The 27,418-nt window shown below is 37.4% G+C and overlaps 1 protein-coding gene and 1 pseudogene across 1 annotated transcript in view; one reads left to right on the forward strand and one right to left on the reverse strand.

Moving 5' to 3' along the window:
* The window catches only part of REDIC1 (regulator of DNA class I crossover intermediates 1), a 115,431-nt gene that overhangs the window by 8,519 nt on the left and 79,494 nt on the right, over positions 1–27,418 (forward strand). The gene's annotated exons all lie outside the window — the stretch shown is intronic.
* On the reverse strand, positions 21,670–22,183 carry LOC118524316 (large ribosomal subunit protein eL32 pseudogene; annotated as a pseudogene).

Here is a 27,418-nt window from a genome sequence, read left to right on the forward strand (position 1 = left end):
TTAATTTGATTGGGTGTTAGAATGCATGAAGTAGAAGAATGGAAATAAGGTTGAAATCTGAGTTGTGGACAGACTATGGAAGTCATGTCCCTAAGTGATAATCAGAGCTGTGTTTATTGGGATTCCAATATAGTGAAATGTATTGGAGAACATTTGAATAAAATCCAGGAAATTCTAAAATATAATTATGGTAGTTAGCTACATACTTAATATTGCAGTTGTCAAAGTAACAGATGACTTTTGGGGGACTCATATTATATAATGGCAAACTGTCTTAATTATGTGCACGTTTTTCTTTGTCAGGTGTATAATTCTAGCTCCCCCTTTTATTTAGGGGCTATGTTCTCCCTTTGCTATCTTATTTTTTTCTAGCTTTATTGAGGTAAAATTGACAAATTGTAAGATATTTACAGTGTGCAACCTGATGATTTGATATTTGTATACATTGCGAAGGGATTCCCATCATCAGGTTATCACATCCATCACCGCTCGTATTATTTCTTTTGGTGAGACCATTTAAAATCTATTCTCAGTAAATTTCCATTATATATTACATTGTTATCAACTATAGTTATATAGTTATATATTACATTGTTATCAACTATAGTTACCATGTTATACATTAGATCCTCCACCTCCTTCATCTGAAAAACTTTGTAACCTTTAAAAAATCTTTCCCTGTTTCCCCAAACCTCCATCAGTCACTTTTCTATTTTCTGTTTCTGTGAATTTGACTTTTAAAAAGATTCCCATGTAAGTGATACCATGTGGTATTTTTCTCTGTCCAGCTTATTTCATTTATCATTATGCTCTTTACGTTCATCCATGTTATCACAAATGTGGTTTTGATGTTTTTTGTTTCTAAAGGCTGAATGATATTCCATTGTGTGTGTATATGTGTGAATGATATTCCATTGTGTGTGTACACACACATATACACACAGTACACCACATTTTCTTGATCCATTCCTCTATTGACAGACACTTAGGTTGCTTTCATATCTTGGCTATTGTGAATAATGCTGCTGTGAACATGGGAGTAGAACTAGGTCTTTGAGATATTGAATTCTCTTTGGATATGTACTCAGAAGTGGTATTGCTGGATCATATGGTAGTTCTGTTTCTACCTTTTTGAGGGAACTCCATACTGCTTTCTATAGTGGCTGTGCCAATTTACATTCCCACCAACAGTGCAGAAGGGTTCCCTTTTCTCTACTTCCCCAGCACTTATTATTTCTTTTCTCTTTGATAAAATTCTTCCTAGGTATAAGGTGATAAATCATTGTAGTTTTGATTTGCATTTCCCTGATGATTGGTGATGTTGAACACCTTTCATGCTCTTGTTAGCCATTTGTATGTCTTCTTTGGAAAAGTGTCTGTTTAGGTTCTTTGCCTGTGTTTTACAATTTTTATTTTTATTTATGTTTTAAATAGGCTCCATGTTCAATGCAGGTCTCGAACTCATGACCTCAAGATCAAGAGTCGTGTGCTTTACTGACTGAGCCAGCCAGGCACTCGTATGATTTTAAAGTTTTAATTCCAGTATAGTTAACATAGTGTTATCTTAGTTTCAGGTGTACAATATAGTGATTCAGCAATTCTGTACATTACTCAGTGCTCGTGATGATAGTGTACACTTAATCCCTTTCACCTGTTTTACTTTCGGAACTACCTTCCTCCCCTCTGGTAACCATCAGTTTGTTCTCTATAGTGAAGAGTCTGTTTTTGACTTTGTCTCTCTTTTTTTTTTTCCTTGTTTTTTAAATTTCACATATGAGTAGAATCATATGGTATTTGTCTTTCTATGACTGACTTATTTCACTTAACATTATACTCTCTAGATGCATCCATGTCACTGCAGATGGCAAGATTTCATTATTTTTTATGACTGCATAATATTCCATTGTATGTATGTTCCACCTCTCTCTTTTTGATTTTTTATGTTTTTCATTTTTTTAAATTTAATTTAATTTTATTATGTTATGTTCGTCACCATACAGTACATCATTAGTTTTTGATGTAGTGTTCCATGATTCATTGTTTTCGTATAACACCCAGTGCTCCATGCAGCACATGTCCTTAATACCCATCACCCGGCTAACCCATCCCCCTGCCCCCCTCCCCTCTAAAACTCTCAGTTTGTTTCTCGGAGTCCGTAGTCTCTCATGGTTCGTCTCCCCCTCCGATTTCCCCTCCTTCATTTTTCCCTTCCTTCTCCTAATGTCCTCCATGCTATTCCTTATGTTCCACAAATAAGTGAAACCATATGATAATTGACTTTCTCGGCTTGACTTATTTCATTTAGCATAATCTCCTCCAGTCCCATCCATGTTGTTGTAAAAGTTAGGTATTCATCCTTTCTGATGGCTGAGTAGTATTCCATTCTATATATGGACCACATCTTCTTTATCCATTCATCTGCTGAAGGACATCTTGGCTCTTTCCACAGTTTGGCTATTGCAGACATTGCTGCTATGAACATTGGGGTGCATATGGCCCTTCTTTTCACTACATCTGTGTCTTTGGGGTAAATACCCAGTAGTGCAATTGCTGGGTCATAGGGTAGCTCTATTTTTAATTTTTTGAGGCACCTCCACACTGTTTTCCAAAGTGACTGTACCAACTTGTATTCCCACCAACAGTGTAAGAGGGTTCTCCTTTCTCCACAACCTCTCCAACATTTGTTGTTTCTTCCCTTTTCAGTTTTTGCCATTCTGACTGGTGTAAGGTGGTATCTCAATGTGGTTTTGATTTGAATTTCCCTGGTGGCTAATGATGATGAACATTTTTTCATGTGTCTGTTAGCCATTTGTATGTCTTCTTTGGAGAAGTGTCTGTTCATGTCTTCTGCCCATTTTTTGACTTGATTATTTGTTTTTTGGGTGTTGAGTTTAAGAAGTTCTTTATAGATCTTGGATATCAGCTTTTTGTCTGTAGTGTCATTTGCAAATATCTTCTCCCATTCTGTGGGTTGCCTCTTTGTTTTGTTGACTGTTTCCTTTGCTGTGCAGAGCTTTTTATCTTGATGAAGTCCCAAAAGTTCATTTTTGCTTTTGTTTCACTTGTCTTTGGGGATGTATCTTGAAAGAAGTTGCTGTGGCCGATGTCGAAGAGGTTACTGCCTATATTCTGATTTTGATGGATTCCTGTCTCACATTGAGGTCTTTCATCCGTTTTGAGTTTATCTTTGTGTATGGTGTTAGAGAATGGTCGAGTTTCATTCTTCTGTATATAGCTGTCCAATTTTCGCAGCACCATTTATTGAAGAGACTGTCTTTTTTCCATTGCATATTTTTTCCTGCTTTGTCAAAGATTATTTGACCATAGAGTTGAGAGTCCATATCTGGGCTCTCTGTTCTGTTCCATTGGTCTATGTGTCTGTTTTTGTGCCAGTACCATGCTGTCTTGGTGATCATTGCTTTGTAATAAAGCTTGAAATCGGGCAACGTGATGTCCCCAGCTTTGTTTTTCTTTTTCAACATTTCCTTGGCGATTTGGGGTCTTTTCTGATGCCATACAAATTTTAGGATTGTTTGTTCCAGCACTTTGAAAAATGTCATTGGAACTTTGATCGGGATGGCATTAAAGGTGTATAGATTACTCTGGGCAGCATAGACATTTTAACAATGTTTATTCTTCCGATTATGAGCATGGAACGTTTTTCCATCTTTTTGTGTCTTCTTCAGTTTCTTTCATGAGTGTTCTGTAGTTCCTAGAGTATAGCTCCTTTACCTCTTTGGTTAGGTTTATTTCGAGGTATCGTATGGTTTTTGGTGCTATTATAGATGGAATCGTTTCTCTAATTTCTCTTTCTACAGTTGCGTTGTTAGTGTATAAGAAAGTAACTGATTTCTGTGCATTGATTTTGTATCCTGCCAGATTACTGAATTGCTGTATGAGTTCTAGTAATTTGGGGGTGGAGTCTTTTGGGTTTTCCACATAAAGTATCATGTCGTCTGCGAAGAGAGCGAGTTTGACTTCTTCCTTGCTAATTTGAATACCTTTTATTTCTTTTTGTTGTCTGATTGCTGTTGCTAGGACTTCTAGTACTATGTTGAACAATACTAGTGAGAGTGGGCATCCTTAATGTGTTCCTGGGATGTTAAGGGAACGGCTCTCATCTTTCCCCCATTGAGGATGATATTCACTGTGGGTTTTTCATAGATGGATTTTATGAACTTGAGGAATGTTCCCTCTATCCCTATATTCTGAAGAGTTTTAATCAGGAAAGGATGCTGTATTTTGTCAAATGCTTTTTCTGCATCAATTGAGAGGACCATATGGTTGTTCTCTCTCCTCTTATTAATGTGTTCTATCACAGTGTTTGGTTTGCGAATGTTGAACCTCCCTTGCATCCCGGGGATAAATCCCACTTGGTCGTGGTGGATGATCCTTCCAATGTATTGTTGGATCCTATTAGCTAGGATTTTGTTGAGAATTTTGGAATCCATATTCATCAGGGATATTGGTCTGAAATTCTCCTTTTTGATGGGGTCTTTGCCTGGTTTGGGGATTAAGGTAATGCTGGCCTCATAGAATGAGTCTGGAAGCTTTCCTTCTGTTTCTATTTTTTGAAGCAGCTTCAGTAGAATAGGTATTATTTCTTCTTTGAATGTTTGGTAGAATTCCCCAGGGAACCCATCAGGCCTTGGACTCTTGTTTTTTTCGGAGGTTTTTGATCACTGCTTCAATCTCGTTACTGGTTATTGGCCTATTCAGGTTGTCCATTTCTTCCTGTTTCAGTCTTGGGAGTTTATACATTTCCAGGAAGGCATTCATTTCTTCCAGGTTGCTCAATTTATTGGCATATAGTTGTTGATAATAATTTCTAATAATTGTTTCTATTTCCTTGGAGTTAGTCATGGTCTCTCCCCTTTCATTCATAATTTTATTAATTTGGGTCCTTTCTCTTTTCTTTTGGCTAAATCTGGCCAGTTTATCGATCTTATTAATTCTTCCAAAGAACCACCTTCTATTTTCGTTGATCTGATCTACTGTGTTTCTGGTTTCTAATTCACTGATCTCTGCTTCTAATTTTAATTATTTCTCTTCTAATGCGTGGCTTAGGCATCATTTGTTGCTTTTTCTCTAGTTATTTAAGGTGTAAAGTTAGTTGGTGAATTCAGGATTTTTCTTTTTTTTTGAGTGAGGCTTGGATGGCTATGTATTTCCCACTTAGGACCGCCTTTGCTGTATGCCATAGGTTTTGGACCAATGTGTTTTCGTTGTCTTTGGTTTCCATGACTTGTTTAAGCTCTTCTTTGATTTCCTGGTTGACCCAAACATTCTTGAGCAGAGTGGTCTTTAGCTTCCAAGTGTTTGAATTTCTTCCAGGTTTTTTCTTGTGATTGAGTTCCAGTTTTAAAGCGTTATGGTCTGAGAATATGCAGGGAATAATCTCAGTCTTTTGGTATCGGTTGAGACCTGATTTGTGACCCAGTATGTGGTCTATTCTGGAGAAAGTTCCATGTGTGCTCGAGAAGAATGAGTGTTCTGTTGTTTTAGGGTGGAATGTTCTGTATGTACCTATGAGGTCCATCTGGTCCAGTGTGTCATTCAAAGCTCTTGTTTCTTTGTTGATTTACTGCTTACATGATCTGTCTATTGCTGAAAGTGGAGTATTGAGGTCTCCTACAATTAACATATTATTATCAATATGAATATGACTCTTTATTTTGGCTAACAGTTGGCTGCTCCCATGTTGGGGGCGTAGATATTTAGAACTGTTAGATCTTGTTGGATAGACCCTTTAAGAATGATATAGTGTCCTGTGTCTCTAACTACAGTCTTTAGTTTAGAATCTAATTTGTCTGATATAAGAATTGCTACCCCAACTTTCTTTTGAGGTCCGTTGGCATGGAAGATGGATCTCCATCCCTTCACTTTCAGTCTGGATGTATCTTTAGGTTCAAAATGAGTCTCTTGTAGACAGCATATGGATGGGTCCTGTCTTTTTATCCAATCTGCAACCCTGTGCCGTTTTATGGGAACATTTAGGCCGTTCACGTTGAGAGTGATTATTGAAAGATACGAATTTATTGTCATCATGTTGCCTGTTAAGTCCTTGTTTCTATAGATCGTCTCTGTAAATTTCTGTTCTAGATCACTCTTGGGGTCTTTCTCCTTTTATAGAATCCCTCTTAATATTTCTTGCATGGCCAGCTTAGTGGTCACATATTTTTTCAGTTTCTGCCAATCTTGGAAGCTCTGCATCTCTCCATCCATTCTAAATGACAGCCTTGCCGGATAAAGTATTCTTGGCTGCATGTTCTTGTCGTTTAGAACCCTGAATATGTCTTGCCAGCCCTTTCTGGCTTGCCAGGTCTCTGTGGATAGGTCTGACGTTATTCTGATGTTCCTCCCTCTGTACATAAGGATTCTCTTCCCCCTAACTGCCCTTAAGGTGGTTTCCTTGGTTCCAAGATTAGCGAGTTTTACTATTACATGCCGGGGTGTTGGCCTGCTTTCCTTGATCTTGGGAGGGTTCCTCTCTGCCTCTAGGACACGAATGTTTGTTTCATTCCCCAGATTAGGACGTTCTCAGCTATGATTTGCTCAAATATATCTTCTAGTACTCTCTGTCTCTCCACCCGCTCAGGGATTCCAGTAATTCTGACATTGGAACATTTCATGGTGTCACTCATTTCTCTGATTCTTTTTGTGGATTTTGAGTTGTTTCTCCTTTTTTTCCCTTCTTTTCTATTAATTGGTCTTCTAGATCACTAATTCATTCTTCTGCCTCGTTTACCCTAGCTGTTAGATTATCTAGATTAGATTGGATCTCATTGATAGCATTTTTAAGTTCTGCCAGTTCAGCTTTCATTTCTGCCCTTAGAGACTCTATGTTGCCATTAATCGATTTCTCCATTCCTGCTATCATCTTCGTAACTGTTACCGTGAAAACCATTTCTGACATCTTGGTTATATCTGTATCCATTTGTAAATCTGTGGTAGAAGTCACAATCTCTGCATCTTTCCTATTTTGGGGGTTCCTCCTTCTAGTCATTCTGTTGAGGGGTGGTTAAGGGAATGTACAGAGTCCAAATTATTGACCACAACCCAAGCAAGATGCACCTGTTTTTTTTTTTTTTTTTAAAGATTTTTTATTTATTTATTTGAGAGAGAGAATGAGAGACAGAGAGCATGAGAGGGAGGAGGGTCAGAGGGAGAAGCAGACTCTCTGCTGAGCAGGGAGCCCGATGCGGGACTCGATCCCGGGACTCCAGGATCATGACCTGAGTCGAAGGCAGTCGCTTAACCAACTGAGCCACCCAGGCGCCCCAAGATGCACCTGTTTTATAGGGACCTTAGGGTTGTCAGCCTCTTGTTCTCCCAGCCTGTCTTCTGGGGGAGGGGCCTGCCACGCTCTTACTCAGGCAACCCTGTTTGGGCAGAGTTGCCCTGCCTGCTGTGGCGGGGGATGGGTGCACTGAAAACCGTTTTTTGGGGGCTTTTATTCTCTGGTGGCTTTCCACGTCTCTTCCGAGAATCAGAGCAGAAGAGATCATTTCCAACCCTGTGTCTCAGAGTAGAGCAATCACAGTCTGTTTTTCAGTGAGTTCTCCAGGCCACACTCTCCGTTTTTGTCTGTGCTGCTATAAACTGAAGCGTCCTGTGTTGTGCACCCCTTCAGCAGTGCTCCCAGTCCTCGCGTCCAGGTCGGGGCACATCTCTGCCCTTTGTGCTTCTGAAACCACCAGCCACCCCCAGTTCGCACACGTGGCCCCACCGCTCCAGGTTTCAGTCGGGGGGCTGCCCTAAAGTCCTTTCCTTGCTGCTTCCGGTCTGTGAGTCTGTGCCCTGTCCCCAACGTGGGAGGCTCTCACTCACTGGCATTGCAGGATCCCCACGGCTCCCTTCCCCTTCCGTTTATCTTCTGATATCTGTCCGTGGAATCATGGTTCCCCGCTCCATACCTCAAATCCAACCGTCTGCGATATTCTGTTTGTAGAGATCCAGATCTAACTTCTTACATCTCAGGCTGATTTCATGGGTGTTCAGAGTGATCTGGTAGATACCCAGCTCAATTCAGGGGACTGGTTGGAATAGGGTCCCCTACTCCTCCACCATCTCTTCCCCAATCCTACATTCCAACTCTCTTTAAAATGTATTTATTTAATTTAAATTTAATTAACTATATTATTAGTTTCAGGAATAGAAGTTAGTGATTCATCATTTGCATATAACACCCAGTGCTCATTACATCAAGTGCCCACCTTAATGCCCATCACCCATTTATCCCTTCCCCCCACCAACCGCTCCTCCAGCAACCCTCAGTTTGTTTCCTAGAGTTCAGGGTCTCTTAGGGTTTGCCTCCCTCTCTATTTTCATCTTTTATTTTTCCTTCTCTTCCATTATGTTCATCTGTTTTGTTTCTTAAATTCTACATATGAGTGAAATCCTATGGTATTTGTCTTTCTCTGACTTATTTCACTTAGCGTAATACTCTCTAGTTCTATCCATATCATTGCAGATGGGAAGATTTCATTCTTTTTGATGGCTGAGTAATATTCCATTGTGTGTGTGTGTGTGTGTGTGTGTGTGTGTGTGTCTGTGTGTGTGTGTGTGTGTACAGCACATCTTCTTTATCCATTGATGTGTTGATGGACATCTGGGTTCTTTCCATAGTTTGACTGTTGTGGACATTGCTGCTATAAACATTGGGGTGTGTGTCCCCTTTTGAATCACTGTGTTTTATACTTTGGATAAATACTTAGTAGTGCAATTGCTGGGTTGTAGGGTAGCTCTATTTTTAACTTTTTGAGGAGCCTCCATACTGTTTTCCAGAGTGGCTGCACCAGTTTGCATTCCCTCCAACAGTGTAAGACGGTTCCCCTTTCTCCATATCCTCACCAACATCTGTTGTTTCCTGAGTTGTTAGTTTTAGCCATTCTGATCAGTGAGGTGGTACATACCACCCCTTTTTTCCATTCATCTATTGATGGACTCTTGGGCTACTTCCATAGTTTGGCTATTGTAAATAATGCTGCTATAAACATGTATGTATCTCTTTGAATTAGTGTTTTTGTATTTTGGGGGTAAACACCCAGTAGTGTGATTGCTGGATCATAAGGTAGTTCTAATTTTAACTTTTTGAGGGACCTCCATACTGTTTTCCACAGTGGCTGTACCAGTTTGTATTCCTACCAACAGTGCAAGAGGGTTCCTTTTTCTCCACATCCTTGCCAACAGTTGTTGTTTCTTGTGTTTTGGATTTTAGCCATTCTGACAGGTGTGAGGTGATACTGGAATTTTGATTTGCATTTCCCTGATGATCAGTGATGTTGAGCATCTTTTCATGTGTCTTTTGGCCATCTGTATGTTTTCTTTGGAGAAATGTCTTCTTTTGCCCATTTTTAAATTGGCTTATTTGTTTTTTGGATGTTGAGTTGCATGAGTTCTTTATATATTTTGGATACCAACCCTTTATTGGATATCCAGTTTGCAGATATCTCCCATTCAGTAGGTTATATTTTAGTTTTGTCAATTGTTTCCTTTGTTGTGCAGAAGCTTTTCATTTTGATATAGTCCCAATAGTATATTTTTGCTTTTATTTCACTTACCTCAGGAGACATACCTAGAAAAATGTTGCTATGGCTGATGTCAGAGAAATTACTGCCTGAGCTCTCTTCTGGAATTTTTATGGTTTCAGGTCTCAGATTTAGATCTTTTTTCCATTCCGAGTATTTTTGTGTATGCTGTAAGAATGTGGTCAAGTTTAATTCTTTTGCGTCTAGCTATCCAGTTTAACCAACACCATTTGTTGAAGTGATTGACTTTTCCTATTGTGTATTCTTGCTCCTTTATCATAGATTAATTTGCCATATCAGTGTGGGTTTGTTTCTGGACTTCCTGTTGTGGTCTGTTTATCTGTGTGTCTCTTTTTGTGCAGTACCATACTCCTTTGATTAATACAGCTTTGTGGTGTAACTTGAAATCTGGGATTGTGATACCTTTATTTTTGTTCTTCTTTTTCAAGATTGCTTTGGCTATTCAGGGTTTTTTTGTGGTTCCATACAAATTTTAGGATTATTTGTTGTATTCTTTGAAAAATGCTGTTGGTATTTTGATAGGGATTACATTAAATCTGTAGATTGCTTTGGGCAGTAGGGACATTTTAACGTTTGTTCTTCTAATTCAGGAGATGGAATCTCTTTCCATTTGCATCATCTTCAATTTCTTTTATCAGTGTTTTAGTTTTCAGAGTATAGGTCTTTCACCTCTTTGGTTAGGTTTATTCCTAGGTATCTTATTATTTTTGGTGCAATTGTAAATGGGGTTGTTTTCTTAATTTCTCTTTCTGCCGCCTCATTATTAGTATACAGAAATGCAACAGACACATGTATATTGATTTTGTATCCTGCGATCATACTGAATTCATTTGTCAGTTCTAGCAGTTTTTTGGTGGAGTCTTTAGGGTTTTCTATATATAGTGTCATGTCATCTGCAAATATTGAACAGTTTACTTTTTCTTTACCAGTTTGGATGCCTTTTATTCCCTTTCCTTGCCTGATTGCTGTGGCTAGGACTTCCAGTCCTATGCTGAATAAAAGTGGTAAGAGTGGACATCCTTGTGTTGTTCCTGATCTTAGGGGAAAAACAAAAACTGTTTTTCACCATTGAGGATGATGTTGGTTGAGGGTTTTTCATATATGGCCTTCATTGTATTGAGATATAGTTCCCTCTAACCCTACTTTGTTGGAGGGTTTTTATCCTGAATGAATGTTGTACTTAATCAAATGCATTTTTTGCATCTGTTGAAATGATCATATGGTTTTTATCCTTTCACTTGTTGATGTGGTTTATCATGTTGATTGATTTACAAATATTGAACTACCCTTGCATTCCAGGAGTAAATCTCACTTGATCATGGTGTTTTGTTTTTTTTTTTTAATGTATTCTTGGATTCAGTTTGCTGATATTTTGTTAAGGATTTTTGCAGCTATGTTTGTCAAAGATACTTGTCTGTAGTTTTCTTTTTTTGGTAGTGTCTTTATCTGGTTTTGGTAAAGGGTAATGTTTGCCTCATAAAATAAATTTTGAGGCTTTCCTTTCTCTTCAATTTTTTGGGAGTAGTTTGAGAAGAATAGGAATTAACTCTTGTTTAAATATTTGATAGAATTGACCTGTGAAGCCATCTTGTCCTGGACTTTTGTTTGTTGGGAGTTTTTTGATTACTCATTCAATTTCATTGCTGGTAAATTGGTCTGTTCAGTCTTCTATTTATACCTGATTCAGTTTTGGGAGGTTATATGTTTCTAGGAATTTATTCATTTCCTTAGGGTGCCCAGTTTGTTGGCATGTAATTTTTCAAAATATTCTCTTATAATCCTTTATATTTCCTTTTTTTTTTTTTTTTTTAAGATTTTTCCATATTTAGAGAGCGAGTGAGCACGAGCTGGGAGAATAGAGGGAGAGGGAGAGGGAGAAAGAATCTAAAGCAGACTCTTTGCTGAGTGCAGAGCCCGATGTGGGGCTCAATCCCATGGCCACGAGATCACGATCAGAGTTGAAACCAAGGGTCAGAGGCCCAACCAACTGTGCCACCCAGGTACCCCAATTTCCTTTTTTTTCTTTGAATATTTATTTATTTTAGAAAGAGAGTGTGTGCAAGCATGAGTGGGAGGGGCAGAGAGAGAGAGAGAGAGAGAGAGAGAGAGAATCTCATGCAGACTCCATGGTGAGCATGGAGCCTGACATGGGACTTGATCTTACGACCCTGAGATCACAACCTGAGCCAAAACCAAGAGTCAGATGCTTAACTGACTGCTCCACCCAGGCACCCCTAATTCTTTTTATTTCTATGGTATTGGTCATTTCTCTTTCTCTTTAAAAATATATTTTTCTGATTTTTTGATGAGACTGAAAGTTTATCAATTTCTTATCTTTTCAAAGAAGCAGCTCCTGGTTTCATTGATCTGTTCTACTGGTTTTGTTTGTTTTCGTTTCTATTTCTTTTATTTCTGCTCTGATCTTTGTTATTTCCTTCCTTCTACTGGTTTTGGGTTTTGTTCTTTTTCTAGCACTTTTAGGTGTAAGGTTAGATTTTTCTTCGTTTTGAGGTAGGTCTGTATTGCTATAAAATTTTCTCATAGAACAGCTTTTGCTGTATCCCAAAGATAATGGACTGTTGTGTTTTCATTTTCATTTGTCTCCATGTATTTTTTTGCTTTCTTTGATTTCTTGGTTGACCCATTTATTGTTTTGTAGCATGTTATATCTCCATGTATTTGTATTCTTTCCAGATTTGTTCTTGTGGTTGATTTCTAGTTTCATAATGTTGTGGTCAGAAAAGATGCATGGAATGACTTCAATTTTTTTGAATTTGTTGAGACTTGTTCTGTGGCCTAAAATGTGATCTCTTCTGGAGAGTATTCTTTGTGCACTTGAAAAGAATGTGCATTCTGCTGTTTTGGGATGGAATGTTCTGAATATATCTTAGATCCATCTGGTCCAGTGTGTCATTTAAAGCCACTGTTTCCCTGTTGATTTTCTGTTTGGATGATCTATCCATTGATGTAAGTGGGTGGTTAAAGTCCCCTACCATTATTGTATTATGATCAATTACTTCCTTTATGTTTCTTATTAGCTGCTTTATGTATTCGGGTGCTCCCATAAATACTTACAGTTGTTATATTTTCTTTATGGATTGTTCCCTTTATGATTATGTAGTGTTCTTCTTTGTGTCTTGTTATAGTCTTTGTTTTAAAGTCTCTTTTTTTTCTGATTAAGTATTGCTACCCCAGCTTTCTTTTCACTTCCATTTGAATGATAAATCCTTCTCCATTCCTTCACTTTCAATCTACATGTGTCTTTAGGTCTGAAATGAGTCTGTTGTAGGTAGCATATGTATGGGTCTTGCTTTTTTAACCCATTTTTTAACTCATGTCTTTTGATTGGAGCGTTTAGTGTATTTATACTCAAAGTAATTATTGATAGGTATGTACTTATTGCCATTTTGTTACTTGTTTTATGGTTGTTTTTGTAGTTCTCTGTTCATTCTTTTGCTTTCTTTTCTCATGGTTTACTGGCTTTATTTAGTGATGTCCTTGGGTTACTTTTTCTTCAGTTTTTGCATATCTATTACTGGTTTTTGATTTGTGGTTATCCTTAGGGTTTTTTTTTTTTAAGATTTTATTTTAGAGAGAGCGAGCATTCACGTGCTAATGGGGGTGGGGTGGAGTGGGGAGGTGCAGAGGGGGAGTGAGAGGAAGAGGAAAAGAATCCTAAGCAGACTCTATGCTGAGTGCAGAGCCCAATGCGGGGCTTGATCCTATGACCCTTAGAACATGACCTGAGCTGAAACCAAGAGTTGGATGCCCATCCAGTTGAGCCACCCAGGTGCTCCACTGTTAGGTTTTTATATAACATCTTCCATATATAGCAGTCTGTATTAAGTTGATGGTCACTTAAATTTGAACCTATTCTTTACTCCTCTCCTCACATTTTAGGTACAAGGCGTCATACTTTACATCCTTCTATTTTGTGAATCCCTTGACTGGCTTTTATAGATATGTTTAATTCGAATGCTTTTGTGTTTCCTACTTCTCTTACTACTGAGTGTGGTCTTTTCCTTTCCATTCAAAGAATCCCCTTTAGCATATCCCATAGAGTGGTTTAGTGGTCATAAATTCCTTTAACTTTTGTTTTTCTGGGAAACGGTCCTTATCTCTCCCTCTAGTCTGGATGATAGCCTTGCTGGGTAGAGTATTCTTGGCTGCAGGTTTTTTCTTTCAGTACATTGAATATGTCATGCTAATGCCTTCAGGTCTGTGAAGTTTCTGCTGAAAAATAGCTGATAACCTTATGTGATTTCCCTTGTATGCAACTGTTTTCTTTTCTCTTGCTGCTTTTAAAAATTGTCTTTAAATCACTACTTTTTACCATTTTGATTGCTGTATGTCTTGGTGTGGACCTCCTTGGGTTGATTTTGTGGGAACTCTCTGTGCCTCCTGGATCTGGATTTCTGTTTCCTTTCCCAAATTTGGGAAATTTTCAGCTATCATTTCTTCAAATAAATTCTCTGCACTCTTTTCTCTGTCTTCTCTTTCTGTAATGCAAATGTTATTACACTTGATGGTGTTGCCGAGTTCCCTAAGTCTATTTTCATTTTTTTTTTTTTTTTTTTTTAAAGATTTTATTTATTTGAGAGAGAGAGAGAGCACATGAGAGGGGGGAGGGTCAGAGGGAGAAGCAGACTCCCTGCTGAGCAGGGAGCCTGATGCGGGACTCGATCCCGGGACTCCAGGATCATGACCTGGGCCGAAGGCAGTCGCTTAACCAACTGAGCCACCCAGGCGCCCCTATTTTCATTTTTATTATTTTTTTTCTTCTCTCCTATTCAGCTTGATTGCTTTCCATTACTTTGTTTTCCAGGTTGCTGATCTGTTCTTCTGTTCCCTCTAGTCTACTGTTTATTCCCTTTAGTGTGTTTGTAATTTTTAGTTACTGATTCTTCATCCCTGATTGGTTTTTGTTTTGTTTTTTTTAAACTTATTTATCTTTTTAACTTTTAAAATATTTTATCTGACAGTGCATGCACACAAAGGGGGGGCAGCTGGCAGAGGGAGAATCAGGCCCCCTGCTGAGCAGGGAGCCTGATGCAGGACTGTATCCCAGGACCCTGGGACCATGACCTGAGCCAAAGGCAGATGCTTAACTGACTGAGCCCCCCAGGCGTCCCCTTTTTTACATTTTTTATCTTTTTGTTAAGGATCTCACTGAGGTCCTCCACTCTTTTCTCAAGTCCAGTGTTATCTTTATGACCATTATGAAATTCTCTATCCTGGCATATTATCTGCTTAATTTAGCTTTCTGGCTGTGATTTTGCCCTGTTCTTTCATTTGGGACATATTCCTCTGTCTCCTCATTTTGTCTCTGTGTGTCTGTTTCTGTGTGTTAGGAAGTAAGCTACATCTCCTGCTCTTGAAAGTACTGGCCTTATGAAGAAGAGGTTTTTGTAATGCCCTGCAGTGCAGTATCCCCTGTTTAGCAGAACCTGGCACTTCAGGGGTGTCTCCTGTGTGTTTGTCCCTTGCTGTTGTTGCAGAGCCAATGTTTCCTTCAGTCCAGTCATCTGAAATGGCTTTCTTTGCCTATTGTGGGCAGGGTTAGGTCCCTGTGTTTTTAGTGGGCCTGTCTGGGGCTGCCTTGGTCTTGATTTGAGTCAGACTAGGCATTTGCCAGAAACGCAGTAGCACTGAACTGCAAGGTGCTTTCCCTGTGTTGTCCCCTGAGAAGCTTTTGCTGGTGGGCGGAGCCTGCTGTCAGACCAGATTCCTGTCCCCAGTCTACTGCTGGGGCCATAGTCTGACTGGTGTGTGTAGTTATCTTTCCCTCTCACTGGGGCAGGAGTCACTTTGGAGTGGTACTGGCCCCTGTTGGGGCTGCTTGCACACTGCCAGGCTTGTGGCACCACTTTGGATGGATCTGGCCAAGGGTGTATTGGAGAGGGCAGTTGGACAAGAAAAGGCAGGGGCATTTATGCTTTTGGCAAGTTAGGTAGCTAGTGTTGGCACTGTGCTGATTTCTGCAGGTATCTAAGGGTCTAGGCTTCAGGGTTGGGGCGGGAAATGGCACCTGCCAGACCTTTTGTTTCCAGAGAAATCTCCCAGTGATCCCTACCCCTCCAGCATACACTCTGAGATTAGTAAACAAATCTCCCTCCCATATACCTCAGGTATTTTTTCAAACTGCTACTTCAATGCTGTATCATCACTGGGCTGTTGTGCTGTGTCTTTAAGGGTGGGGACTCAGTTTCCTGTTGCCATCCTGGCTCTCCCAGAGCTGAGCCAACTCATTTTGTAAATTCTAGATATTAAGCCCCCCTGATTGTAAGAACTCATGAAATTATGCCCCTCTGGTTTTCAGAGTCAAATATTATGGGGCTTGTTTGTCCCAGTGTGGGTCCCCCATGCCTGGGGTACCTGGTTTGGGGTCCTTTCCTCTCCTCTTCTCATGGGCAGTGTCCCTCCCTTCCAGGCACAGTCCCACAGGTCCATTTAGCTCTGGACTGCATCTCTGCCCTTCCTGCCCTCTTTGATGTGGCCTTTTTTCTACATTTAACTGTTGAGAGTCTGTTCTGCTAGTCTTGCATCATTTTCTGGGTTATTTAAACTGATGTGGGTGTTATCTAGTTGTATCTGTAGAATGAAGTCAGCTAAGGGTCCTGCTACCCTGCCCATGACCGATGGGCAGGATGAGCTGCCTCTTTGCCTCTTTTTAAATTGAGTTAATTTGTTTTGTTTTGTGTGTTATTGAGTAGTATGAGTTTTGTATAGATTGTGTATATTTACATCTTATCAGATATAACATTTGTAAATATTTGGTCCCATTCCTTAGGTTGCCTTTTCATTTTGTTGATTTCTTTTGCTGTGTGGAAGCTTTTCAGTTTGATGGAGTTCTATTTATTTTTGCTTTTGTTGTCTTTGTTTTTGGTTTAATCTAAATAATTTATTGCCAAAACCAACGTCAATGAGCTTAACCCCCTGTGTTTTCTTCTAGCACTTATGTTTTCAGGTCTTAGGTTCATGTCTTTACTTCATTTTGACTGAATTTTTGTGTATGGTGTAAGATAGGGGTCCACTTTCATTTCATTCATTTGCATGTGACCATCCAGTTTTCCCTACCATTTATTTTAGGACAATTTATTATCCTTTCACCATTATATTTTCTTGGCTCTTTTGTCATCAATTAATTTATGACATATATGCATGCTAGGCTCTCTGTTTTATTCCAGAATCTCAGTCTGTATGTCTACATTTATGCCAGTACCATAGGTTTGTCAGTCCCTGACTGATGATGGTGTGACTTAAAATTTTTTGACTTTACAAGGATGCAAAAGCAGTATGCATTCAGTAGAAACCATACTTTGAATTTTGAAGTTTGATCTTTTTCTGGGCTAGTGATATGTAGTATGATACTGTCTCAAGATGCTAGGCAATGGCAGCATGTTGTAGCTCCCAGTCAGTCATGCAATCAGGAGGGTAAACAATGATACACTAACAACCATTCTGTACCCATATAGCCATTCTCTTGTTCACGTTTAGTACAGCATATGATAAGTTACATGAGATATTCAACACTTTATTATAAAATGGGCTTTGTGTTAGATTATTTTTCCCAACTGTAGGCTAATGTAAAGTGTTCTGAGTATGCTTCAGGTAGGCTTGGCTAAGCTATGAAATTTGGTAGGTTAGGTGTATTAAATGCATTTTCAACTATAATATTTTCAACTTACAATGTCTATCAGAATGTAACCCTATTGTAAGTCAAGGAAGATCTGTATAGTTTGAATCAAGTGTGATGCCTTCAGCTTTGTTCTTTTTCTGAAGATTACCTTGGCTATTTGGGGTCTTTTGTGGTCCCATACAAATTTTAGTATTGTTTGTTCTATTTCTGTGAAAAATTCTATTGGAATTTTGATGGGGATTGCATTGAATCTGTAGATTGTTATGAATAGTATGGACATTTTAACGATATTGATTCTTCCAATCCATAAGCATGAAATTTCTCACCATTATTTGTGTATTCTTCAGTTTCTCTCATCAATGTCTTGTAGTTCTCAGTATACAGATGTTTCGTCTCCTTGGTTAAATTTATTTTATTTATTTTTTTTACTGCTATTGTAAGTAGGATTGTTTTCTTAATTTCTCATTTTGATAGATTGTTGTTAGTGTTTAGAAACACAACTGATTTTTGTATATTCATATTCTGTAACTTTACTGAATTTGTTTATTCTAACAGTTTTTTTTGGTGGAGTCTTTAGGGTTTTCTCTATATATCATGTTATCTGAAAATTAATACAATTTTACTTGCTTTTTTTTGTTTTGGATGTTCTTTATTTCTTTTTCTTTCCTGATTGCTCTGGTTAGGACTTCCTTGTTACGTTGCATGAAAGTGATGCGAGTGGGCACCCTTGTTTCTGATCACAGAGGAAAACGTTACAGTGTTTCACCTTTGAATGTGAGATTTGCTATGGGCTTGTCATCTATGGCCTTTATTATGTTGAGGTGTGTTCTTTCTGTACTCACTTTGTTAGGAGTTTTTATGATGAAAGAATGTTGAATTTTGGCAAATGCTTTTTCTGTAGCTATTGAAACGATCATGATTTTTAAGCTTCCTTTTGTTAATGCGTTTTATCACATTGATTTGCATATGGTGAGCCATCATTGCATCCCTGGAATGAATCCAGCTTGATCATAGTGAAGGATCTTTTTGCTATTATGTTAAATTTGGTTTGCTGATGTTATGTTGAAGATTTTTGCATTCATGTTCAACAGGTATATTGGCCTGTAATTTTCCTTCCTTGTGTGTCTTTGTCTGGTTTTTCTATCAGGGTAATGCTAGTCTGGTAAAATGAGTTTAGAAGTGTTCTGTTTTTTTTGGAAGAGCTTGAGAAGGATTGATACTAGTTATTTTTTAAATGCTTGGTAGACTTCACCAGTACAGCCATCTAGTCTTTGTTCTCTATTGGTTGATTTTTGAATACTGATTCAGTCTCCTTAGTAGTATTGGTCTATTATGATTTCCTATTTTTTCATTATTCAGTTTTGGTAGATTGTATATTTCAACAAATTATCCATTTCTTCTCAGTTGTCCAATTTGTGGTTTATAATTGTTCATAGTAGCTTCTTATGATGCTTTTTATTTGTATTATGTCAGTTGTAATGTCTTTTCCATTTTTTATTTCATTCATATCTTTTTTTTTGATAAATGTAGTTAATGGTTTGTTAATTTTATCTTTTCAAAAACTCAACCGCTATTTTCATTGATCTTTTCTATTGTCTTTTTAGTATCTATTTCATTTGTTTTTACTCTCTGTGCTGTAGACTTGTTTCTGCAAACTTTGTGCTTTGTTTTTGTTTTGTTTTGGCTCCTTGAGGTGTAGAGTTAGGTGGTTTTTTTGAGCTCTTTCTCTTTTTCTTAATATAGGCATTTATTGCTACCAAGAACTGTTTTTGCTGCATCCCATAAGCTTTTGTATGTTGTGTTTTCATTCTCATTTGTCTCAAGATACGTTTTTATTTTGTTTTTAATTTGTTCTTTGACCCATTGGTTGTTCAGGAGGATGTTTAGTCTCCACATAAATGTGTTTTCCAGTTTTCTTCTTGGAAGTGATTTCTCGGTTTATTTTGTTTTGTTTTGTCTTTTAAGATTTTATTTACTTATTTATTTAGAGAACATGCATGAGCAGGGAGAGGGGCAGAGGGAAAGGGAGAGAGAGAAAATCCCAAGTAGACTGCATGCTGAGCATGGACCCTGACGAGGAGGGGAGAGCTCGATCTCGTGACCCTGAGATCATGACTTGAGCTGAAACCAAGAGTTGGATGTTAACTGACTGAGCCAGCCAGGGACCTGTGATTTCTAGTTTTATGCCATTGTAGTTGGAAGAGATCCTTGATATGATCTCAGTCTTCTTAAATTTAAGACTTATTTTGTGGATTAACATTTGATCTGTCCTGGAGAATGATCTATGTGGGCTGTATATTTTGTTGCTGTTGGATGGAATGTTCTGTAACATGTTCTTCCTGTTAAGTCCATCTCATCTAATGTATAGTTTAAGACCAATATTTTCTTATTGATTTTATATCTGATTCTGATGTGTCTGTTCCCCCCCCCCCCCACCAAGCAATTCTCCAAAAGTAGCTTGGTGTCCTACAATTAGTGTCATACAATTAAACTCATTTATGACAGTATCTAGCTGGAGATAATGTTAGATTCCTACAAAACTGTTCCTGCCCCCTACTTCAGTCACCAATAGCAAGTCCTGGTTGTCACCTGTGCTTCTGACCAACTAGCTATAGATTGGAGATTCCATTGAGGCCCTTGTTGGGTTCAATGGATTTGTTAGAGGAGCTCACAGAACTCAGAGAAACATTTTATCTACTTGATTACAGTTTTATTTTAAATGGGTATAGTTCAGGAATAGCCAGATAGAAGAAATACTTAAGGCAAGATACGGGGAAAGAGCATGGAATTTCCATTCCATTCCATGGAATTTCCATTCCATTCCATGGAATTTCCATTTCCTTTCCATTTCCATTTTCCCAAATCTCCATGTGTTCACCAACCTGAAAGCTCTCCAAACTCAGTCCCTTTGGTTTTTATGGAGGCTTCATTATGTAGGTGTGATTGATTAAATCACTGGTTATTATTAGTTAATTCAACCTTCAGTTCCTTTCCCCTGCAGGAAGTTAAGGGGGTGAGACTGAAAGTTCCAACTCTCTAATTACATGGTTGGTTCTCCTGGCAGCTAGTCCCCATCCTCAGGTGTGTTCCAAAAGATACTTCATTAACATAACAAAAGAACCTTTCCCTTTTTTTCCTTTTATCATTTTATTTATGTTATTTTTTTTTCTTTTTTTTTTTTTTTGCTCTCATTAAGAAATTCCAAGGGTTTTAGGAGCTCTGTGCCAGGATTGGGGATGAAAACCAAATATACTTTTCTTGTTATATATCAGAGTATCATAATGATCAGTCTTTTGTTGAATGTGGATTATTGAAGTCTCGTGCTGTTATTCTGTTGCTGCTTCTTGCTTCAGCTCTGCTTATATTTGCTTTATAAATCTAGATGCTCCATTTTTGGGTGCATTAGTGTTTACAGTTGTTATATCTTCTTGATCATTTGACCCCTTTGTCATCATGTAATAATTTTCTTTGTCTCTTGTTACAGTCTTTGGCTTAGAGTCCATTTTGCTTGATACAGGTATGCCATTCCAGCTTTCTTTTGGTTTCCACTTGCATGAAGTATCATTTTTCCATCTGTTCACTTTCAGTCTGTGCATGTCCTTAAAGCTGAGGTGTGTCTTTTACATGCAACTTCTAGTTGGGTCATTTAAAAAAAAATCTAATAAGTGACTCTATCTTTTGATTAGAGAATTGAGACCATTTACGTTTAAAGAAATTATTGATAGTTATGGACTTACTATTGCCATTTTGTTAAGTGTTTTTTGGTTGTTTTATTTCTCTATTCCCTTTTTTCTCTCTTACTCTATTGCTTTGTAGTTTGATGATTTTCTGTGTGGTATGCTTTGATTCCTTTTAAAAAATTTTTCTTTATAGGCTTTTACTTTGTGTTTATCATGAGGCCTATATGAAACATTACAGTCTGTTTTGAGCTGATAATAACTAACTTGAGATGTACGTCAAAGCTCTCCCACTTCCATGTTTGTGTGTGTGTGTGTGTTTCAGACCTTAAAGTAATGTCTACACCCAATGTGAGGCTCAAACCCATAACCAGGAGATCAAGAGTCTCACACTCCCCTTACTGACACCCCCACATTTTTTTGATGTCACAATTTGCATTTTTTCATTCTGTGTCTGTTGTCAGATTATTGTAGTTATATTGTAATCCTATTTCTTTCATAAGAGAATTATAAGTGATTGCCCACCACCATTAAATTTGAATATTCTGAATTTATTTATATATTTCTCTACTAGTGAGTTTTATACTTTAATATGTTTTCCTGTTAGTAATATCTTTTAATTTCAGTTTGAAGAATTCCCTTTAACATTTCTGGTAAGGCTGGTTTAGTGGTAACAAACTCCATAACTTTTGTTTGTCTGGAAAACTCCATCATTCTTTAATTCCGAAGGACAACTTTGCTGGTGGAGTATTCTTGGTTGGTAGGTCTTTTTCTGTTAGCACTTTAAATATATTCTACTCTATTCTTTTTTTTTTTTTTTTGTAGTTTTATGGTTTTATTAACACAAATATGACGTGCACAACAAGCTGTCTATTCGTTTTCTTCGCTGCGCAGCCTGGCGTTGGGATTGGTGACTCTTGATTGCCAGCTGGGCTGCTCTTTCCACAATAGCTTTGCGGTTCTTGGGGGAGACATTGTGAGCAATCTCTGCACAGTAAGATTTGTTGCACATCAGCAGCACTTCAAGCTCCTTGACGTTGTGGACTAGGAACTTCCGGAAGCCACTGGGCAACATGTGCTTTGTTTTCTTGTTGCTCCCATAACCAATGTTTTGCATCAAGATCCGGCCCTTGAATCTTCTGCGTACCCTATTGTCAATGCCGCTGGGTTTCCGCCAGTTGTGCTTAATTTTGACATAGCGGTCTGATTGGTGCCAGATGAACTTCTTGGTCCTCTTTTTAACAATCTCGGGCTTCACCAGAGGTCTGAGGGCAGCCATGATGCCCAGTAACAGATGGCTGCCACCTCTGCAGGCAGCCCCGAGGAAGAGAGCTGTGCTACTTTATTCTGGCCTGCAGAGTTTCTGCTGAAAAATCTGCGAACAGTCTTATGGGGGTTCTTTTGTGAATAACAAGTTGTGTTTCTCTTGCTGCTTTTAAGAGTCTCTCTGTCTTTAACTTTGACAATTCATTATGATGTGTCTTGGTGTTTATTTTTTTGTATTCATCTTATTTGGTACTTTATGAGTTTCCTGGATGTGAGTCTGTTTCTTTTTTCTTGTTAGGGAAGTTTTCAGTCGTTATTTCTTTGAATAAGCGTGGGACCACTATCATGGGTATATTGGTTTGGCTAATGTTGACCCATATGTCCCTTAACAGTCTATTGTTTTTCATTCTTCTTCTTCTTCTTTTTTTTTTTTTTTTACCAGCTCTTTTAATTGGATGAATTCCACTGCTCTGTCTTTGAGCTCAGTGATCTTTTCTTCTACTTGATCTAGTCTTCTGTTGCTCTGTTGAATTTTTCAGTGAAGTTATTATACTGTTCAGCTCTGTTATTTCTGTTTGGTACTTTCTAATATTTTTTCTTTGTTGGAATTCTCACTTTGTTTATGCATTTTTCTGCTGACCTCAGTAAGCATCATTATGACCATTATTTTGAACTCTCTATCATTCAAATCAGTTATCTCCATTTCATTAAGATCTCTTTTGGAGATATATTTTGTTCCTTTTTTTGAAATATGTTCCTCTGTTTCTTAATGTTCCTTTACTCTCTATTTTGGTTTCTGTGTATGAGTTAAAATAGCCATCTCTCCCAGTTTAAAAAAATATGTAGTAATTTAATTAAAATTAAATTAAAAGAATTTTAATTAAAATTTAGTTGACATACAGTATTGTAGTAGTGATTTAAAATCATATAAGTGTAGTTAATATCTGTTACATACAAAGTCATTACAGTATTATTGACTATATTCCCTATGCCATATTTTACATTCTTATGACTTATTTAGTTTATATAATTGGAAATCTGTACCTCTTAATCCTCTTCATCTAGTTCACCTTTTTTTCCCATCCCCCGCACCTCTGGCAGTCACTGGTTTGTTCTGTATAATTAGGAGTTTGTTTCTGTTTTTGTTTTTTTTTTTATGTTGTTTGTTAATTTGTTTTTTTTAGATTTCATGTATAAATGAAGTAAAGTGGTATTTGTCTTTCTTTGACTTATTTCACTTAGCATAATATTCTCTAGGCTATCCATGTTGTTGTGAATGGCAAGATTTCATTTTTTTATGGCTGAGTAATATTCCATTGTGTATATGTACCACATCTTTCATATCCATGGAAACTCAGGTTGTTTCCATATCTTGGCAATTGTAAATAATGCTGCAATAGACATAGGAATGCATATATCTTTTTTAGTCAGTGTTTTTGTTTTCTTCGTGTAAATGCCTAGTAGTGGAATTACTGGATCATATGATTTTTTTCACTTTTAATTTTTGGATGAACCTCCATACTGTTTTCTATAGTGGTTGCACTAATTTACATTCCCACCAACAGTGCATAAGGGTTCCCTTTTCTCCACATCCTCACCAACACGTTTTTTGTGTGTGTGTTTTTGATATTAGCCATTCTGACTGGTGTGAGGTGATTGATACCTTATGGTGGTTTTGATTTGCATTTTCCTGATGATTATTGATTTTGAATATCTTTTCATGTGTCTGTTGGCCATCTGTATGTCTTCTTTGGAAAAATGTCTATTCATGTCCTCTGCCCATTTTTAATTGAATTTTTTTGGGGGGGGGTTTGAGTTGTAGGAGTCTTTTATATGTTTTGGATATTAGCCCCTTATTGGATACATCATTTGCAAATATCTTTTCCTATTAACTAGGTTACTGTTTTGTTTTGTTGATGGTTTCTTTCACTGTGCAAAAGCTTTTCGGTTTGATGGTAGTCCCAGTTTATTTTTGCTTTTACTTCCCTTTCTAAGGAAACAGATTCAGAAAAATATTGCTAAGGTCGATGTCTAAGAGTTTACTGCTTATGTTTTCTTCTAGGAGTTTTATGGTTTCAGGTCTTACATCTACATTTTTAATCCATTTTGAGTTTATTTTTGCGTGTAGTATAAGAAAGTGGTCCAGTTTTATTCTTTTCCATGTAACTGTCCAGTATCCCAATACTATTTATCAAAAAGACTGTCTTTTTCCTATTGTATATTTTTGCCTCCCTTGTCATAGATTAGTTGACCATATAAATGTGGGTTTTTTTCTGGGCTATTTGGTCTTGGTGATGTATTTTTGTATCAATACCATATTGTCTTGATTACTATCACTTTGTAGTATACTTTGAAATCTGGGATTCTGATGCCTTCAGCTTCATTCTCCTTTCTCAACATTGCTTTGGCTATTCAGTGTCTTTTGTGGTCCTATCCAAATTTTAGGATTATTTATTCTAATTCTCTGAAAAATACAGTCAGTATTTTGATACAGTTTGCACTGAATATGTAGCTTGCTTTGGGTAGTAAGGACTTTTTTTTTTTTTTTTTTTGAGAGAGAGAGAGAGCACAAGCAGGGGGCAGAGGGAGAGGGAGAAGTTGCTGAGCAGGGAGCCCAATGTGGGGCTCAATCCCAGAACCCCGGGATCATGACCTGAGCCAAAGGCAGTCGCTTAACTGACTGAGCCACCCAGACATTCCAGTAAGGACATTTTTACAATATGAATGCTTCCAGTCCATGAGCACAGAGTATTTTTCCATTTATTTGTGTTGCCTTCAGTTTCTTTCATCAAGGTCTTAATCGTTTTCAGAGAACAGGTCTTTCACCTCTTTGGTTAAATTTATTCCTAGGTATTTTATTCTTTGTTTTTTAAGACTTATTTATTTGAGAGACAGAGACTGTGAGCAGGGGGAGGGGCAGAGGGAGAAGGAAAGAAGCAGATTCCCTGCTGAGGGCAGAGCCCAATGTGGGGCCGGATCCCACAACCCATAAGATTATGACTGGAGCCAAAATCAAGGGTCCCCACTTAACTGACTGAGCCACCCAGGCATCTCTATTTTATTATTATTTTTTTTGATGCAATTGCAAATGGAATTGTTTTCTTAATTTCTCTTTCTGCTATTTCATTTTTAGTATATAGAAACACAACAGATTTCTGCACATTAGTTTTGTATCCTGCAACTCTACTGAATTCATTTATTCTAATAGTTTTTTGGTGGAGCCTTTAGAGTTTTCTATGTATAGTATCATGTCATCTGCAAATAGTGACAGGTTGAGTTCTTCCTTACCGATTTGGATGTCTTTTTCTTGTCTGATTACCACAGCCAGGACTTCCAATACTTGGTTGAATAAAAGTTGTAGAGTGGATATCCTTGTCTTGTTCTTCATTTTAGAAAACAGCTTTCAGATTTTCACCATTGACTATGTTGTTAGCTGTGGGTTTATCATATATGTCATATATTATGTTGAGGTATGTTCCCTCTAAACCCACTTTGTTCTGAGTTTTTATGATGAAAGGAAATTGAATTTTGTCAAATTTTTTCTATTTCATCATCTATTGAGATGATCACATGATTTTTATCTTTCACTTTGTTAATATGATGTATCATGTTAATTTGCATATATTGAACAGTCTTTGCATCCCTGAGATGAAATGCAGTTGATTGGTGAATGATCCTTTTAATGAATTTTTAAAAGTTTTTGTTGTGTTTTGGTGTCAGGGTAATATTGGCCTCTTAGAACGAATTTGGAGGCAATCCTTCCTCTTCTGTTTTTTTGCAATAGTTTGAGAAGGATAGGTATTAACTCTTATTTAAATTTTTGGTAGAATTTACCTGTGAAACCATCTTGTCCTGGACTTTTGTTGAGTTTTGTGATTACTGATTTTATTCATTACTGGTAATGGTCTGTTCAGAATTTTTGTTTCTTCCTGTTCAGTTTTGGAAGGTTGTTGTATGTTTCTAGGAATTTATTAATTTCTTCTAGGTTTTTAATTTGTTGCCATATAATTTTTTGTAGTAGTTTCTTTTTTTTTTTTAAGATTTGATTTATTTGACAGAGCACAAGCAGAGGGAGAGAGAGGGAGAAGCAGGCTCCCTGCTGAGCAAGGAGCTGGATGTGGGACTCAGTCCCAGGACCCTGGGATCATGACCCAGGCCGAAGGCAGCTGCTTAACTGACTGAGCCACCCAGGCATCCCTAATTTTTTGTAGTAGTTTCTTACAATCCTGTGTATTTCTGTGGTATCAGTTGTTAATTCTTCATTTCTGGTTTTATTTTTTTGAGCCCCATTCTTTGTTTGTCTTAGTGAATCTAGTTTAAGGTGGGTTTTTTTTTTTTTTAATTTTAATTTTTCCTTTACTTTTCAAAGAACCAGCTCTTAATTCATTGATTTATTTTATAGTCTGTATTTTATTTATTTCCATTTTAAGCTTTATTATTACTTTTCTTCTACTAACTTATGGCTTTGTTCTTTTTTCTGGTTCCTTAAGGTATAAAGCTATATTGTTTATTTGAGATTTTTCTTATTTCTTGAGGTAGACCTGTATTGGTAAATTCCCTCTTAGAACTGCCTTTCCTGTGTCCCATAGAATTTGAACTATTGTGTTTCCATTTTCATTTGTCTCCAGATATTTTTTGGTTTCCTATTTGATTTCTTCATTGATCCATTGGTTTCTTAGTAGCATGATGTTTAGCCTCCACATGTTTGTGTTGTTTTTTTTTTCCAGGTTTTTTCTTGTAATTCATTTCTAGGTTATATTGCTCATATTGTACATTCCATGTGCATTTGAAAAGAATGTGTAATCTGTTTTGGGAATGTTTTGTGTATATATCTGTTGAGTCCATGTGGTCTAATGTGTTGTTCAAGTTCACTTTTTTTTTTTTTTTAATTGATATTCTGTCTGGATAATCTTCCATTGATGTAAATGGGGTGTTAAAATCCACTACTGTTATTGTGTTACTGTTAATTTCTCCCTTTGTGTCTGTTAATATTTCTTTTATGTGTTCAGATGCTCCTATGTTGGGTGCAGATACTTAGAATTGTTATGTTGTGGTTTTGGATCGATCCCTATTTCAATATGTAATACCCTTCTTTGTGTCTTCTTATGGTCTTTATTTTAAAGTCTATTTTGTCTAAGTATTGCAGCCCCAGCTTTTTGTTCATTGGTTTGCTTCCATTTGCATGGAATATCTTTTTCCATCTCTTCTCTTTCAGTCTGTATGTGTCTTTAGGTTTGAAGGAAGTCTTTTTGTAAGTTGGGCTTTTAATCCATTCAGTCAGCCTA

The sequence above is a fragment of the Halichoerus grypus genome, chromosome 6, assembly GCF_964656455.1.
Source record: "Halichoerus grypus chromosome 6, mHalGry1.hap1.1, whole genome shotgun sequence".
Classification (NCBI taxonomy): Eukaryota; Metazoa; Chordata; class Mammalia; order Carnivora; family Phocidae; genus Halichoerus; species Halichoerus grypus.